At 44.7% G+C, this 18770-nt stretch overlaps 1 protein-coding gene and 1 non-coding gene across 2 annotated transcripts in view; both read right to left on the minus strand.

Annotated features, from left to right (window-relative positions):
* Positions 1-18770, minus strand: part of Dab1 (DAB adaptor protein 1) — a 1075383-nt gene that overhangs the window by 1035435 nt on the left and 21178 nt on the right. The gene's annotated exons all lie outside the window — the stretch shown is intronic.
* LOC130884504 (small nucleolar RNA SNORA16B/SNORA16A family) lies at positions 9057-9191 on the minus strand. The gene has a single exon (XR_009058031.1). It is a non-coding gene; the product is annotated as a small nucleolar RNA SNORA16B/SNORA16A family (small nucleolar RNA).

An 18770-nucleotide genomic window follows, 5' to 3' on the forward strand; every position in this document is an offset into this window, starting at 1 on the left:
GACCTCCTCATGTGCATTATGACATATGTATGCACTCTCTAATAAAATAGTAATAGTAATAATAATAATAATAATAATTTGCCTCTGATTTGTCCCGACCAACACACAAAGAAGGCAGGCTGTTTATTCACCGAATCTCTTTTGTAGTTGCCTGTGTTTATAGGCAGGTACAGCCAGCGGCCTTCATATTAATGGATATGAGCGAGGCACCAACAACACTTGCTACACCTGCCCCCAGGAAGTGCCTCTAGACACAGCAAAGGTGAAGGAAAACTATTTCCTCTGTGATGCAATTCCACCTAAATAATACACCAACCAATCCTGTAAGCCATAGGATGCTAAACTCGCTAGGATAAAATCAGCAGCTAGGTGCTACGTAACAGCATTATCCACTTACTGACCAGTATACGGTAGTCAAAGCAGCCAGTGAGATTTGCCCATCACACCACAGGCATCTTAACTCAGGAACTTACCCATCCCCAATGCCAGGCTCCCAACTTTGCAGCCCAGCAGCCTCCTGAATCCACAGCCACGGACAGGGGTCCGTCTGGGAATGACTGTCTCTAGTTGACCTCCAGGGAATCCTTTCTTCTATTATAACCCTGGTACAATGACACTCTGCTGTGTTCTGTGAAGGCTTCTTTGGTTTGATTCATCTAATTCCCTCCAAGGCCTCCTCACGCCACAGCTTATGTCTTGGCTTTTCTCCACAGCCCCCATAGACTCAAGGACTCCTCTGCAAGGGTGTGACTTTCCAACCTGTTTCTGAAACTGCTGCTCTCAGAACCCCTGCCATCCAGAGTCCCTTGAGGCCCTGAGACCCTATTTGTCTAGTTAAGTGTATAAAGTGACCCTAAAGTAGATTGTAATTAATTCAGCTGTTTAAGTCATTGGACTTAAAAAAAAAATGATGCCAAACTAAATGGCCCCTCCTTAGGCTAGTGCTTTTATTTTTTATCTCACCAGTGATTGATGCAAACCATATGATAAGCCCATCATCAGGAGAATTCTTTAATTTAATGAAGAATGTGCCAGCAAAACCTAGTGGACACAGGCTGATGGAAATGGCATGTAAACATCAAGATGGTACACAGCCCCCTGCCCAGGAACCCTCTCTGATGCCACCTCCTCCTCTAGGTTAGAGCACACCAATCTGCCCTATACTCAGCAGGAAACTGGTTAGTCAGTGCCAAGTTCATACTCTTTCAGAATGCCAACTTCTGATGCTTTCTTCAAGTGACCACCAGAGAGGTCTTCTAGCCCTTCAGAGTTTTGGAGAAGCTTTGAAAATCCATCATTTGAAGATGCGCCTTCTCAGCAAGCATACGTCATCACCACCTTAAACCTGCACTGTAATTTCCCGCAAGCATCACACAGTACCTCACTTAGTCCCTTAATGCACAGGCAGCAGACTGTCTGGCTCTTGCTGCTTTAAAAAGGTAAGGAATACATTTCCAAACATGTAACAGGCATGTGGCTTACAGTGCTTGCTTTAAATTTGAATGTACATTGGCCTGTGACAGATGGGAAAAATGTTCCCTGTCTTTCATCTCATCCATATAGTTATGAACTTTGGTATGCAATTTTTTAAAGAACATATGCAGCAGTACTTTTCTCTTTCAACCTGGATAGGAATTATCCTTTATTGACCAATGGAATGCAATAAAATTACAGTAGACAAATTTCTGGCTTAGGCCCATGTGCACGGATATGCATGCACATGACACTCACAAAATGAATAAAATTAAAGCGAAGCCTTTTTACATAAAAATGCACTTAGGACTAGGCATATAAATAATTGAGGTTCAAGGTCCTATGTTCCTTCTCATCCAATGATAGGGGTGAACATGGCCAGAGATCCTTTTATACATTTCAATAATCCCCTTAGTGCTGGGCAACCAGCATTTAGGAAAAGTAAATCTGTGAACATATTATTTTAGTGAGCATGTAGGTGTCGGCAGGGGCAGCCGTAGTTCTATCAGCTACAGCAGCATCACCAGTTCTAAAGGGTCCAGCCTACATGGAAGGATTCTAATAGGTCAAGCCTTGTGTGGAATGCTCTAAGAACTTTATTATTGTTATTGTTGGCTATTGCTTACACCAGATTTATAAAAGCACATCATTCTGTGGAAGAAAATGATAGATATATCATCACAAATTAGTAACTTGCCCAAGATCACAAACTGGACTGTCTAACTCCAAAACTATTTTTCTTATGCCCTTCTACTTTTGCGCACACACACAACATCAAAGCAAAGGCCAGAACTTGAGGAGAGGATAAGAGGACCCAAACGAGGTTAGACCACTCAGAGAAGCCTTACCAGACCAGGTGTGTAGGCACAGAAGTCTGTAAGGACCAGCTTATGTTTAGACAACATGGAACTGAGGTGACTCTGACATAGGCCAAGATGGCTAGTGCTGGACCAAAGGTCTGACACCAGATGTCTGGGAAACCCAAAAGTAAATAGTGATGTCATGTGTTCTATGACTATTTCTGGGAAAATGCCACTTGGTGTGAATTTTAGTATTTAGTCCGACTTTAAGTTCAGAGGCGAAGTCATTTAGCCTTTATCCTTTTGGCTGTCTGCCTGTGCATGTCTGTCTGCTGGCCTGTGTGCTTATCTCTGCACAGCCTGTGTACCAGCGTGTGCCTGTGCCTGCACAGATATGTGCCCAAATGCCTCCTAACATCTGCCTACCTGGCATTCTGTGTATCAGACTTCTACTTAGGTGAAGAAGATATGACTATCTGCCTGTGGCTCCCCACCATCTCTTCAGTCTCATGGACTGTGGTGTTCCTTTCCTGGCATCAAAGCTTGAACCTCACGAAGTCACACCCGAGATGCATCAAGAGAGCTAAGTCGAGTTTTTGAGGAAGTGAGGAGGGACATTCGGGGTGTCCTGAGAGATAAGCTTGGATACCAAGACAGCAGTGTGGGTTGAGAGTGAAAGTCATAGTGCTTCAGCCTCACAAGGTCGAGTGTGAGTTTGGGTTGGGCAAAAAGTAAGGAGGAAATCTAGTCTGAAGCGCTAGAGACAACAGCTGATGAGAATCCAGAGAGATGAGGGCTCCCTTCCGTTTCAAAACATTTCCATCGGAGAAAGCGATTAATCGCCTTTGTTGTAGAACATTCCCCATGTGACAAAGCGATTTGCGAACTAACACAACTGCACTTGCAAATCTGAAGCGAAAACATTGTTGTCTCACATGCTGAGAACCTGAGGCTAACAAAAAGTTGGGGGAAAACACCTACCTCCTAAAAAGTCATTGGTAAATGTGCTAAGTAGCTGTTTTCCTATGCAAATACCGAAGAGAGTGGATGGAGCTAAGCTGCCGTTTAGTCTTTGCTTAACATTCTCTTCAAAGACCAGGAATGTCAACCTCACCCAGATCTTTCAGCCAAAAAATTAAATATGTCCCATTAGCACATATGCAAGCCATGAGAAAATTAAGTAGCCAATCAAAATGCCTTGTCCAATTTTCCTTCTTACACTGAATGAGGTTTTCTACTTGCTTTAGGATTAATTCATGTTTCCATTAATTGAGAGTCACCTAGCTGTTAGTATACCTGACACTATGTTCAGGGCCAAGAAGAAATTTGGGGACTAATTGAACTATGTCTTTAAGATTACTGCAGGAGGAACTGCAGACAGTTGGAGTGTGATGGAAAAGATGATAACAGAAATGAGGTGCATGAGAAAACTCACTTTAGCCTGAAGAAGATTTCAAGTAACCTTTGACCCGAGTCCTGCTAAGAAGACACCCCTACCGTTTAATAAGCGCTATGTGCCACTCAGAGCAATACTCATTTTCCAATGTTAACACCTACAGTGGCTCGATGAGGAGGATGGACGTTATCTCAAGGTGAAATTGTGACAGCTGTCAGTTGTCTAGGATCTAGCAGTTAAGTTACAGAAAGAAGATTAGGATCTGTATCAGCTCAACTCCAAGGCTAGAGCCCTTGATCTCTCCCTGCACATGTTCTCACCGGAGAAAGGCAGCCCAAGCAGGGAGAGACCAGCAGCCAGGCCCAGAAACCACAACCAGTAGCGCACACATGAGCCAGGAGCACATTCTCACGCTAGGAATGTAGGACAATGTGGGAAATGGAGGAAGAGGATTTGAAAGCCTTATTATTATGGGGCAGTTTGTATGTGCTAAGAAATAGTTTGCACATTCCTCCAGAAAAAAATAAATGGTTATCAGGAAAAGGTACCCGCTGAGCGTTCATCCTAATCAGGGGTCTTCACTCAGCACAGAAATGTCCATTGCAACACACAATCAAGACCTTCCTACTTCCAGCATGAGATGAGCAACCTATCGGGCCTCTCTAGTCCAAAGGGCTTGTGAAAGCTGTGTTGTTATGGAATATTCATATAGTCCCTGGTTCAGAAATTGTTTTTCTTCCAGCTGCTTTCTGGTATCTATTATGTGGTGGATTCTGTACAAGTTGTGTGGACTTGCTGGCAAGTGTGATGAATAAAAACTCACTCTGAGAGTTTCTATAAAGTTAAGACAGAAAATAGGTAGCCACCAAGCACCAAGTCACATGCTGAGAGAGGCTCTCTGAGGAAAGGTGCCCTGCCATGAGGGTTTAAGCAACAGGAAGCTGACAGCTTGGGGTTAGTGCCAACAGCAGAGGGAATCAGATTGGCAACGACCCTAAAGTACTTTTCATGGTACGGTGGAGGAACCTGGGGAAGCTTTGGACAGAAAGACTGGTTAAAGAGACCAGGAATGGCCAATCAAGTCCTCGCAAGCCACAGTGAGGTATCCAGGATCTGCATCCTTAGGAAAACACACTCAAGATTTGTCCTAAAATGAAACATTTCTGCTTCCTGGCACATCCAGCCAAGTAACTTCCAGAAACTCTCTTTTTGTCCTAGTTGCTTAAAAAATCAGAGCTAAAATTATTCCAGACATTCCATTGAAATCAATATGGTGATATGTAGGTCTACTCGGTGCTTCTCGAAATTTCCTCTAAAATCATATTGATTTCTCACATTCGGAAATACAGCCTAATGAAATAATTTGCTCTGAGGAGCACAGTGCACCTGCTCTTTGCTTTGTGAGATTTGAAATGGATTTTAGCCAACGTCTGAGTGTTTGACGATTGCCAGAAGTAACTCATTCATCTATGTTCTGAGAAAACGAATGGAAGAGGAGAGAAAGCCCCTAAGTTGTGGAAATTAAAGCCTCTAAGTCAGGGAGACACAATCTTAAATTGGCACAACCATAGGAAGATGACGCTTTCTATTGCCCGAGACTTCACGGCTTAAACAGTATTCTCAAAACACTGTTCCTGGGGTCTTGAATTCTGGCCTCACACAAATCATGACTTTTTTTATTTAGTTTTTTATTTTTGGTAAGAAGATGTAGGCAGTGAGAAAAGAAACAAATGTCCCTGGTGTCACAGCTCATGTTGGTGACAGCAGGATTCGAAGGCAGGTTAAGGTGCAGAAGCCAACACTCTCTGCTCTACACCTTACTGCCCACAACAAACACAGAAATTATTTTCAGATGCTCCGTCCTTGGGGGGTGAGCCAGCATGCAGGCAGACAGGCAGAGAAACAGTACACCATTCTGCCTGCCTTCTACCTCTCAGGAACTTACAACCTTACAAAACAGCTGTGATCCCCTGCTCCCCAGATCCCACTCCAAACCCCTTCCCTCCTGCTGGGTTAAGCATCACCTCACTGTGTGGCTCAATGTAGGAAACCCTGGGAAAATAATAGCCTTGTTACCACCTCTGGTGCTTAATGACCCTGCAGCTTCCTGTGGAGTGTATTCTCCCTGGGCTGGTTGTTAATGAACCACTGCTTCATCCCTCCGTTCCAGCAGAAGGCTCTTTCAGCAGCAGCACATCGCAGAACCGGAGAAGAGCACACAGAGCATCCACTAGGTACCAAGTTCTGCCTTGTGTGCAGGGCACGTATTCACTTGTTTGTAGCTCATGGGGATATAAAAATGTTGGCGCGGTTATCCCCATTTCACAGATGGCTTAAATGAGTCTCAGCAGAGGATACATGCCAAAGACCACCCAGTTGATAGGAGAGGTGCAATTTGAATCTGTGGAGGTGGACTGCAAGGCTCGGGGACTTAACCCCTACGGCACGGACAAGCCTCAAGCAATCCAACCTACGGCAATCTGTTTTCTTCGCAGACTGTGCAAACCTTCCTAATTTGCCACACCAAGGGTTATGGAAACACCATCTCCCCCAGACTTAGAGTTCCCTGAAATTAAGATAAATGTGGTCAGTGAGCGGAAACATAGACCTATCCTAGTTTATATCGACTTATATTGACTGAATGGAGGATTCAGTGATTGAAGTGTGTATTTCTTCAAGCTGCCCCATTCCAAGATTCAAAGGAAAACCTCATCATAAAGACAACACACAGCACTGGGGATGGTGAGGACAGAGCAGCTGAGCTGGACACACAGCACTGGGGATGGTGAGGATGGAGCAGCTGAGCTGGGCACACAGCACTGGGGATGGTGAGGACAGAGCAGCTGAGCTGGGCACACAGCAGTGGGGATGATGAGGATGAAGCAGCTGAGCTGGGCACACAGCAGTGGGGATGGTGAGGACGGAGCAGCTGAGCTGGGCACACAGCAGTGGGGATGGTGAGGACAGAACAGTTGAGGTGGGCACACAGCCCTGGGGATGGTGAGGACAGAACAGTTGAGGTGGGCACACAGCCCTGGGGATGGTGAGGATGGAGCAGCTGAGCTGGGCACACAGCACTGGGGATGGTGAGGACGGAGCAGCTGAGCTGGGCACACAGCCCTGGGATGTTTTTTAGATTTCTTCACTGCAGTTCATTTGGGCACACATCAGCTAGCTATTGAAAAGTTTTAGTTTATTAACATCAACAGCTAGCTGCGGGTGATTAGGTTTTCAACTTAATTGTGGGGAAATCTTTCTCCCACAACGATGCTGCTTTGGAAGTATGTTACAGAAAACTATGAAGACTTCCCAAATCATTCTGGGGCTGTGTCCTTAAGATCAGAGTCTTCATCCAGATAACGGTCTTGTCTTGTTAGGGTTTCTGTTGCTATGAAGAGACACCATGACCACAACAACTCTTATAAAGGGAAAACGTTGAATTGGGGTGCCTTACATTTCAGAGGTTCAGTCCAGTATCATCATGCCGCACACGTGGTGGCGTGCAGGCAGACATGGTACTGGAGAAGGAGCTGAGAGCCCTACAACTTGACCAACAGACAACAGGAAGTGGTCTAAACTAGGCATAGCTTGAGCATAGGAGACCTCAAAACCTGCCCCCACAGAGACAGACTTCCTCCAACAAGGCCACGCCTACTCCAACAAAACCAAGCCTCTTAATAGTGCCACCCCCTCTTAGCTTATGGGGGTCAATTACATCCAAACTACCTCAGGTCTGATGCTGGGAATAGCCTGCAGCAGTACGGCTGTGTCTAGGAGTCAGATCTGATATACAGAATGGGGTAAATCACTGGCTCCAGACGACTTTCTCCACATAGGGAGGTTGTATGGGGAAAGGTTTGGTAAAACCAGTTAACTTGGTTGAGCTGTTGGAGGTGTCTATATTTTATCTCTAGCACTCTCCAGTCTCCAATCACAGCTTTGACACCTCTTCTCCCCATTCAGCAATTTCATTCCTGATGCCTCCATTTCCCGCTTGCTTCTCACATCTGCTGACAACCTCATCCACTCCTCTCTGATCCTCTTGCCGTTTCCTACATCAAGGCCAGCTTCCATCAAAACTCTGCTTGGGCATATGCTGAAGTGTGCTCTGGAAAGTGACTGCTGAATGACGCAACATAGTAATTGCAGATAACCTTGAGAGATGGTATTGGCTCTTGCTGGGTAATGATGAGTACACCGGCTAATTCCTATTCTTCTCTTTTTTTTATTGTTTATTTATTTATTAAAGATTTCTGCCTTCTCCCCGCCACCACCTCCCATTTCCCTCCCCATCCCCCATCAAGTCCTCCTCCCTCATCATCCCTAAGAGTAATCCGGGTTCCCTGTCCTGTGGGAAGTCCAAGGACCACCCACCTCCATCCAGGTCTAGTAAGGTGAGCATCCAAACTGCCTAGGCTCCCACAAAGCCAGTATGAGCAGTAGGATCAAAAACCCATTACCATTGTTCTTGAGTTCTCAGTAGTCCTCATTGTCCGCTATGTTCAGCAAGTCTGGTTTTATCCCATGCTTTTTCAGACCCAGGCCAGCTGGCCTTGGTGAGTTCCTGATAGAACATCCCCATTGTCTCAGTGTGTGGGTGCACCCCTCGCGGTCCTGAGTTCCTTGCTCGTGCTCTGTCTCCTGCTCTTGATTTGGATCTTGAGATTTCAGTCCAGTGCTCCAATGTGGGTCTTTGTCTCTGTCTCCTTTTCTCGCCTAAATGTTTTTCTTTGGGTTCACCTTAATTAGCTTCTCTAGGACCACGCCTATTCTTCTCTTGATCACGATATATTTTCTGATGTGAGAGGCTTGTAGAACTAACGTTGTTGTGACTTTTAAACCTGAGATCATGTTTAATGTTGGAGCAAGGCTAAGCCTTTGACTAACATTACAGACTCAACAGATCTGAGATCAGATCCCAGCCCATTGCTGTCACTTGGACAGGCTGTTATCCTTCTTCAACCTCCTTTTCTTGTATCATGTAGTTAAGAACACATTGAATAGTGTGTGTGCGTGTGTGTGTGCGTGTGTAGCAGCACAGAGTGAAAATGGTACCCCTTTGTGAAATTCTGAAAGAACTAATAAAATAATTATTTTTCCAAAAGATTACCATTTCCTGGTGAACAAATTCAAACTTACTTGGGACCACGGGCCCTTGTGGCTATGTCGTTTTCACTTGCAGCTGGAAAAAGGAGGGGAGGATCTAGTTACTAAGACTAAGGAGCCAGGCCTGAGGGCTCCTCCCAGAAGAGCAGGGCTCAGGAGGAGCAGGTTCACAATGCCTTGTTCAGAGAAGCCAGAGTGCTGACGGTCACTTAAGAGAGCTGCCTGTCACTCCTCCCAACACACCTGTAGAAATTGACTCTCTGGTGTCTTTTTTTTTTTTTTTCTGTCTTTTCCCAAAATGTTGCAGATCAGTTACTGTAAACAGAACCGCGACCGTCAAGGAAAACTTTTTCTCTGGGCCTCTTTTTGACCACAGCAGCTATGTAGAAGCGGCTGCAGCTTCGATAAGGGCCACCCTCTGGTGTCTTTGGTTTAAAACTGGATGCCTTCCAGTGTCCAGGCTAACTTCCCTGACATTCTGCCTTTTCTGGGTCTATAGGCTATAACTATCCTGTGCTTCTTGTTACTTCCTTATACTTCAACTATACTGTCTACCTTTGTTGTTTCATTTACGAAAGATTCTTCATCAAGACCCTTAAAAGTTTGACTTATTCTTGTCATTGATCTCTCAAAATCAAATACGTGCCCTTCAAGAAGGTCTTTCACGTCTGTCATAGCCAATGAGGCTCCCAGATCATCAGCCTCTGGCCTATTCCCCGATACTATACTTTTTGTAGTATTTCCAAGAGAGGCATATGACTATATGTTTCAGTATTTGCTATCTGTTTCCCTTCATGATATAATTGTCCTCCTGTCCAGAAACCCATCATTCCTCACACTGGCTTATCCTCAACAACCAAAAGGTGCCTTACAACCAATTTTGTACTCTGTTAAGGAAGTACGTGATTAAGGGTTTGCAAATGGCTATAGATTATTAACTCATAAGCCAAATTCTACAGTTCTATCAGTACTTCAGTTACTCTTTGTGACTCTTCTGACATCTGCTATCAGTAACATCAATGTCATAGAAAATATTGGAAATGCTCCATAATCCAGTCCAAGTTCTCAAACTTTGGAAGAACAATAACTATGGAAGTATGGATTTTAAATGGAGCTTCCGACCCAGTCATGACTGACTAATTCTGTAGGCTGGCATGGGACACCACATTCTGCAAGAGATTCTGATACAGACAAAGACTCCTTATAATGGATGTAGTTATATAATTTAGTGCCTACACTATTGCTTATGGAACAAACTGGAAACTAGTGTCTGCTGCTGTTTCTGTGAATTGGAGAAGTGAATAGACAGGTGGATGAATAGATGGACAGATGGGTGGATTATAACGATTACAAACCAACCAATTCAAAAGACAGGCAACAGATCACTATGCACTCCCCAGGCAGACACTATGAGATGATCTCAGTGTCTGATAGAAAGAAATACAAGAATCCATGATGCTTCTAAAGCCTTACAAAAGCTCTTGCTTTTCATTTCTCCTACATTTAGTAAGGTTTGCCTCTCGAACTCCCAGAACTGATCTGGAAGTTATACTTTGAGAAGAGTTTTTTCTAAAAATACGTAATAGAGTAAGCATCTCGTGACATCCTATGAATTAATTAAAAAAAATGCCCCACGTGTTCTTATCTGCATGTTACAAGACAGACAGACAGAGAACAGCCTGGCCAACTCATGACAGAGGGTTGAGATGTGATCTAAGGTCCACTTGACTGCAGAGGCTGCACCCCTTCCACATTGTCCCTTTGCAGGCAAGAGGTAACAAGGGACCAGAGCCTTGGAGCATACCATCTTCCAGGGGTGAATGATGGAGCCTGACATGCCCCCAACTTAGATGACAAGGTAAGCAGATATGACACCTTCAGGCAGGAAGATATGCAAGCAGAAAGAACATTATCCTTTGCCTACCAGGCTTATTTTTAGACCTTCAGTCCATCCCCATAATGGCTTCCCCTACCTTACCTCATCAAGCAAGTTAGAGGCCATGCTGTGTATGAGAAGGTGTGAAAGAAACTTGCCTGATCTAATTTCATTTACTCTCTAGCATCCCATGGAATGTGGAGCCTCGTTCTTTCCATTTAGAGATGAGGAAGTTAAGACACACACCACCTACAGTACTTGCGGAGATGACAACTCATTTAACCTACTTGTCTTTTTTTAAAGCATGATTTTTAGTATGCTTACTATATGGCAGGCAATTTTAAGAACTTTATGTGCACTCCCTACAGTATCTAACAGTGGTCCTGGTATTTGGTATCTGCTACTACTTGAATGACTGAATGGATGAATGGAGATAATAAGTTGAAGTTAGTATCGTAGCAGAATTCTGAGGTCATGTGACTCACCTTTTCAGCCATTCAGCACCCACCCATTTATTTCACACTCGTGACTCCTTTCTTTAGCTACTTAGTATGCATATATTTCACAACTGTGAATATAGTGCTTGTTTTAATATATGGGTGATAAATATGTAATATATGACCTTGGCTGTGCTCCAAGATGACAGGGACATATGGATAAAAGACACTGCCCTTGCCTCTAGGCTGGCTGGTCTCCACTCCAGAGGATGAAAGGAGAGAGCTGCCACAGAAGAACAGAATTGGGCAGAGCCAGGACTGAATGCCACTGGAGCAGGGTCCGGCTGCTGAAATTAGGGTGAGCGTGAGAGCATAGGATGCCTTAAGTGTTGACATGTAGATTCTGAAACCCCTATGAACCTAGGTCAGAGCTGAGGCTGAAGACGCCCCAGCCGTGAGGAGCCTAGCATCCCACAGGTCACTAAAGCAACAAGGTGAAGGTATCTCCTCCCTGATGCTGGGGATGGGACCTCAGTCCTGGCCTGTGCTCTTCTTCTTGTCCCAGTTTGGATTTTAATGACTTTCTTGGCTGGAGAAGGTTTTCTGTGAAGCTGTGACTGCCTAGTTCACAGGAGTCATGCACTACACAGAAGACTCTCGTTCAGCAAGTCAGGCTCTCTCTGTGAATAGCTCTTGAACGGAGGGACCAAGGGGCCTTGGTTTCCTCAACTTTAAACCAAGAGCATATATTTTTATTTATCTTGTAAGGATGAAATGAGATGGCACCAGTAACATTGCCTGAGCCATAAGAAGGGCTGACTTTTGTTTGTTACTTGGTCGGACCATTCTAGTCTATTCAGAGTAGCTCAGAAATGAATCAGCTGCCTCCTGACCTGTGAGCATTCTGTCATCCCTCAAGCAGACTAGAAGTGAGAATTGTGTGGGGATACTGGAGGACTGGCAGTGATCCAGAGAGTGCTCGCCATCTTGGCCGTGCATGGGAATTCATGAAGGCTGAAAAGCGTGACCTACAGAGCCTGATTTCATGGGTGTGGTGGGATTCAAGCTGGAGTGTGTTGACTTACAAAACACTTGGGGGTGATTCTGGTGGAAGTCAACATGACTATGGCCTAATGGTTTAAATACATTTTTATTATTATACTTATATTACTTATATTTACTTATTTTCTATATAGGTACCCATATGAAGATATTTGTGCCACTGTACATGTGTGGAGGTCAGAAGACATCTTGCAGGGGTCAGTTCTCTTCTTTCATCATACGTGTCTTGGGGTTCAAACTCAGTCTACTAAAGCCAAGGGCTCCAATTTAAAATATAATGATATTTTATAATGCCAATGAGGAGGATAATGATAATTCCCATAGAGAAAAAGATACATTAAAAAAATAAAATATTTTTGTTTTTCCACACACTGAGGCAATGGGGATGATCTATCGGGAACTCACCAAGGCCAGCTGGCCGGGGACTGAAAAAGCATGGGACAAAACCGGTCTCGCTGAACATAATGAACAATGAGGACTACTGAGAACTGAAGAACAATGGCAATGGGTTCTTGATCCTATTGCACGTAATGGCTTTGTGGGAGCCCAGGTAGTTTGGATGCTCACCTTAATAGACCTGGATGGAGGTGGGTGGTCCTTGGACCTCCCACAGGGCAGAGAAACCTGCTTGCTCTTTGGGCTGAGGAGGAAGGAAGACTTGATTGGGGGAGGGGGAGGGAATGGGAGGTGGTGGCGGGGAAGAGGCAGAAATCTTTAATAATTAAATTAATTAATTAATAAAAAAAATCAGCAAGAAAAAAAAAGAAATAAATAGTTTTAAAAATAAAAAAAACAAAAAAATAAAAATAAAAATAAAAATAAATAAAATAAATAAAAAAAAAATAAAATAAAATATAAAAAGGGTTCCAGCAAGTGCCAGCACAAGCTGAGTCTTCCATGTTGCAAACTTGCTACATGTGAGTATGTTACCAATGTAAAGCAAGAGTAAGCATTTAGCATTAACATTGTAATTATTGGCCGACCCACATGGACGGCTATAGAAATAAATTCTTTCTAAGTCCAGAAACCTTTTCAGACAGCTTTGGTTTTCTCTCTCATATGCATTGGTGAGATTTGGTTGAGTCTTCTTTAAAAAAAAATACACACCCACACAAATGCTCACATGCGCGTACATACATGCATGGGCTTTTACTATTTTGATGCAATCCCACTGAACTTCAGCCGGGGGGGGGGGGACAAATCAAATTAATACTGCTGTGCTGATTCTTCCCAGTCATGGTGGGGTAATTTGGCTGTTGCTAGAAATTATCTACCTGCCTGTGGCTTGTGGGATCCATTTAAAACTGAACACCTGACCCAAATGATGGTTAAAAAAAAAAAAAAAAAAAAAAAAAAAAAAAAAAAAAAAGATTCGAAGTCTGCACTGAAAGAAATGGACTTGTAAACAGGTTCTTGATGTCAGTTTGTAAAATGATATCAACTTCTGAGCATGCTTTGTTTTCTGAAAGAGTACTCGCTAGTTCATCCTTGCAAGTGAACCATGTCACCTACCCTGACAATGCCAAGACCTCCAGGGCAAGGCTCATTCATCCCCAGCACATGCGCCTAGGGAGCCTGTACACCAGAGGAGTAGTGATACTGGCCCTTGCTAATTCTGTGGCCAAAAGAATGTACCCTTCCCTCCTGGGACCTCCTTGCTCCATCTGTGAAATGAGAACACTGAGAACTTCCCTGGTAGTTTCAGACGAAGAGTCACTGACGTGGTGTGTAAAAGGATGCTCTATGCCCCATGGAAAGGTGTGTGCATGCAATGGCTCATCATCGGGTCTGTGCTAAGGATGTCTACAACCATCACTGGTCCTGGACCATTTAGAGTCTTGTGGGAACTTCAGCTTCAACAGAGCTGTCAATGCCTGGATGGCTTAGGCCAGTGTCCCTGACACACAGAGAAGTAGAAATGAAACAACCAGATCTGCTTGCTAATTGGTAATGACATTGGAACAACCCTTTATGCAGAGGAGAAACCATATAAACCAGTGAGGACAACGGGTAGAACTTTGGGTGCAGCACGCAGTAGGATTTCCTATATTCTATAAAGGTGGAAGGAAATGTTAATGATGGAAGTGGTTATTAGCTTCTTATAAATGCAACCACCAATTCTCACTGTAGATTTTGGTATTCCTTGGACTAAAGAGAAGAATGGGATCCCCAAATAGTTCATACTACATTCATGGACAAGTATCTCAGAGCATGGGGAAAAAGCACACAGCTGAGATTTCAGAGACGGATCTGAGCCCTGGATGTTTTATTTGGTTCTGTGAAAATGGCCTCCACACTGGTCAAGTATATACTTGTGTCTGATGGGGAACTTTCCCCTCTGCCTAAGGTCCTTCTTGCTTTTTCTCCCAACTAAAACCAAAGGTATAGACATATTTCTGGTGAAAGAACTCCAACCCTGTTCCCCAAATCCCCAGCACCTGGAAGAAACCAGAGCAAGCTAAGCACCAACAGCACCCCCCTTCTTTCTCCCTCCAGTCTGCCTATGGAGAATGGACCCCCAATTATAAATTTCCTGAGAAAACCGCTCCTTGGTTGCACGGGTTTTCAAAGTATTGACACCTTCTTGGTTTGCTTGCTTATTACACACAGGAGTTAGTGGTGGCGGGGGGGGGGGGGGAGGTATTTAGAAGCTTGTTCTCAGACCAATGAATCTGAAAGGTTCTCTTTATTGGTCTGCAAGAGGAGGTGGGGGTGGGGAGTCAGCACCAGATCTGATAAAGGAGATTAAATGGCCTCATACATCCGACAGCAAAGAACAGTCCCCATGGGAATCCCAAATCCTGCTGGTGCTAATAAAGACTGCGATATTACCCCGGTAATATAGTGTACAATATGAGGCGTCCAGATGCCGGGCCCAGAGCACGACCTACATCTTCAGCAAACCAATTTGCTGTCGGGTTGGATGTGTAAAAAAGAATCCAAATACAGACATTTTCTCTGAAAGAAGAATTACTTCCCTGGCCTGTTCTCTTGGCCTGCCTGCCCCTCCCAGCTCCTGCATTCCCAGAGTGAGAAATGTCTCTAATCCACTGCAGCAGAAGCCATCGCCTCTCAGGGCTATTAGAAGATGGTTGGGATTCTTGTTGGCTTTCCAGTGGGGTCTGAGAGAATGAACCTGGAATCTGCAACCAGACGAGACAGGCCCAAGTCCTCAGCTCTCCGTGAATAAGATATGACCTTGAGCGGTTCCTTTGGTCCTTGGGGGCTGGGCTTCATATCTACCCCCAAGCCTGTGAGTCCTGAAGATAACACACAGGCTCACAAAGCAGGCTGCGCTAAAGAAGCAGGAATGAGGAAGTGCTGGTGGGAAGAGCCTCTATCTTCCCGGCCTCATTAAAACAGCAGCACTTTTTGGCAAGGATTTGGCCCCGTTGTCTGGGAACTGTGTTGCAGCAGAACATCTTGGTCTATGTTAGAGCACAGTCCTTGCTTCGTGGCCACCAGGAAACAAAGACAGGAGCAAGATTAGAGCCCAGCTTTCTTCAAGGCCAGACCTCAACAGCCTCCATCCAGCTAGGCCCCACCTTCCTACCTTCCTAGCTCCTCCCAATCCCAACAACGGCTAGAGAGCAAACTTTTAACACACAAAGCTTCAGAGGACATTTCAGATGAAACCACAGCAGTAGGCGTAAAGTTGAGACATCTGATCACTCACCCTCCTCTAGCAGAGATGGCACAAAAGCAGCCCTCAGTGACTGCTTCCTGCAAAGACTTCATGCCTCCTGTACATGATCTTCATGATCTTTACAAACATGATACGGTGATCATTTCATTTTGCAGATGCAGAAACTGAGGAAAAACTTCCTTTAGGTACAGAGGAAGCTTTGGGATTTAAATCTCTCACACCCTAATGCCATCATTCTTTGTTCAGTTTCTGCTCTGGTCTCCCATCCGTGCCTTCTTGAAGAACCCAATATCTGCTGACAGCATGTATTGATTACCACTAAGTACCAGATACAGTCTACCATGCTAGTTGTGTGGATTCATTTAATTCTCACTAGCATCCCATAAGGCACCTGTGACCACCCTATCTTACAAACTATCCAGAGATACTAAGTGTTTTCTCAGTGTGCCAGGCTACTAGAGGCAGGGTCACTTTTAAATAGAAATATTTGCAGGAAAGGTCTGTTCCCTTTTAATGATAGTAAGATCTCCAAGGGAAGATTTTGTGTAGACACATGGGAAAGGGACAGAGAAGGACAGGGGAGGGCAGAGAACCAAACAACCATCCTCAGGGTTCTGAGTGCAGACGCTGAATAAGATCAGGGAAATCGGAATTTGCAACAGGCCGCATTAGTTTCAGAAGCTGGTTGGGGAAAGCAAGATTCCAGGTGGGCATTGAGGACCAAAGGAGATTTAGATGGACAGGGCATTCCAGGGTGGGGACTAGAATGTTTGCAATCTAGATGGGGCCAAGGGACAGATTTGGGTAACAAAGGGACCTAGTGAAATAATCTTCAGTTGAGGAAAACCTACTTACTAGGGTTCAAGCTGTGTGGGGCATATTCCCAAGCCCAGGGCCCATAGCACATTAAAATATTCTTTTTCCTGTAGCATATAGCCCATCAGGAAGCCAGAGCTAAGTAAGAACAGTCAGAAATGCTACGAGAGAGCTAATTAAGAAGATATCGCGCATGCCTCCCCTAGGGCCTCCATTGACAGTGGGAGTAGGTCCATTTTGTCCCAATACAGCTGTTCCCAGCTTCTTCGCTGCCACATCTCTTTCTTCCTTCTCTCCTATCCCTGTGTTCTGTTTGCAGCTGAGGGCATATGCATGCATGCTGGGCTTAGCAAACACTCGGAGGTTTCTTTCTGGTGGACAACCTTGCATTATTTCTTCCCATTGCTGACAACTCTGTCAACAGCAAGCTGTCTCTAGGAGACCACCAACATAATGCACACATCCCTGCTCTAAAACCAGGTCATGGGCTGCAGAGATGACCTGAGGCGGTCTTAGCCCAATGGTGGAGAGAACTGATCGCTGCGAATAGTCCTCTGACCTTTGCAAGTAACACTATCTTCTCTCTCTCTCTCTCTCTCTCTCTCTCTCTCTCTCTCTCTCTCTCTCTCTCTCCCTCTCCCCCTCCCTCCCTCCCTCCCTCTCTCTCTGTGAAAAAAAAAAAATCAAGAAAGTGGCCTCCTCAGAATGAGGGTAACTCTGAGGCTGAGGCATGCGAGGATCAGAAGACTTGGTTCATTAGCTGGGGTCAAGAATTTCTCAGAGCTCAGTGTATGTTATTGTTTGAACGTGAAATGTTCCCCACAGATTTGTTTCTGAACCAGGTACCCAACTCGTGATGCTGTTTAGAGAAGTGATAGATTTCAGTTACAGGGCTGAGCTGGAGGAGGTGAATCACAAGGACCAGGCCTTGAAATCCACTCCTACTTCTGGCTCTAGCTTAAATCTCTTCGCTTCTTGCTGAGCAGAAAATAGCCAGTTACCTTGCATTCCCACTGACATGGACTGAATGTCCTCCACCATAATGGACTTAAGTCCCCTAAAACCATGAGACAAAATATGTCTCTCTTCCCATGAGTTGTTTCTGCTAAATATGGAATAGCAATGAAAAGAAACTAACATGGCATGGGTGTTGGAAAGCCCTGGTGGGTTGGTGTATAGGGGTAAGCAGCTCTTGGCAGTTCAGAGGATAGGGCATTAGTTTAGGAAAGCCTTGGTGGCATGGTGTATAGGGGAAAGCAGCCCTTCACAGTGCAGAAGATATGACATTGGTGTTGGAAAGCCCTGGTGGGATAGTGTATAGGGGCAAGCAGCCCTTGGCACTGCAGAGAATATGGCATTAGTTTAGGAAAACCCAGGTGGGACGGTATGTTGGAGTATGTAGCCCTTCGCAGTGCAGAGGACTACAAGGCTGCATTACCTGAGCTGCTTCTAGGAGTTGGATGAGATCCAGCAGCAGCCTTGAACTGTTCTGAAATTTGAATGCTGATGAGCTGCTGGATAGTCGGTACAAGGAGATAAATGTGAGAAATGTTTTGTCAAGTGTGAATTTCTACATGAGCGTAAAGGAGTGTAATTATTACTATTTCTGAAAAGAAGAAAACAGTGTCTTTTATGTCTGTTTTGGAAATTAGCTGCCCACAATAGCAAATAAACTTAGAAGCATAGAATTCCTGAGCCGAGAACAGGTGTGTTCAGCCCATTCATGAGCATTTGGTAGGCAGGGCAATGGGACCTGGATCTTGACAGAAGTCATGCTTAGTGACACGGAGGACCATTGGGGGTGATGTGGTCATAGAGACAAGGTGTCTCCATGAGCAGGGGACATCAGGGAAGACTGTCATTCAAAGAGACATTAGTTGTGAATCTCAAAATAGAACACAAACAGTGGCCAAGCAAGAAAGCAGAGAATAATGGCACAAAAGGAGAATGAGGCGAGGCCTGACCACCTAACATTTGTGTGAACCCCAAAGGAGTTGTCAGAACTACCCAGGCAATAAGTGGTACCACAAAGGAATCACACCAAAGTTTACTTTTCACCATTCTGTTACACTGCCTACCTGCTAAACATGGGATCTACAACCTCCAAAATGGTCAACAGTGTCACACAACAGTGGAGGACCTGAGATGGGAACACAGA

This window comes from Chionomys nivalis, chromosome 11, assembly GCF_950005125.1.
Source record: "Chionomys nivalis chromosome 11, mChiNiv1.1, whole genome shotgun sequence".
Lineage (NCBI taxonomy): Eukaryota > Metazoa > Chordata > Mammalia > Rodentia > Cricetidae > Chionomys > Chionomys nivalis.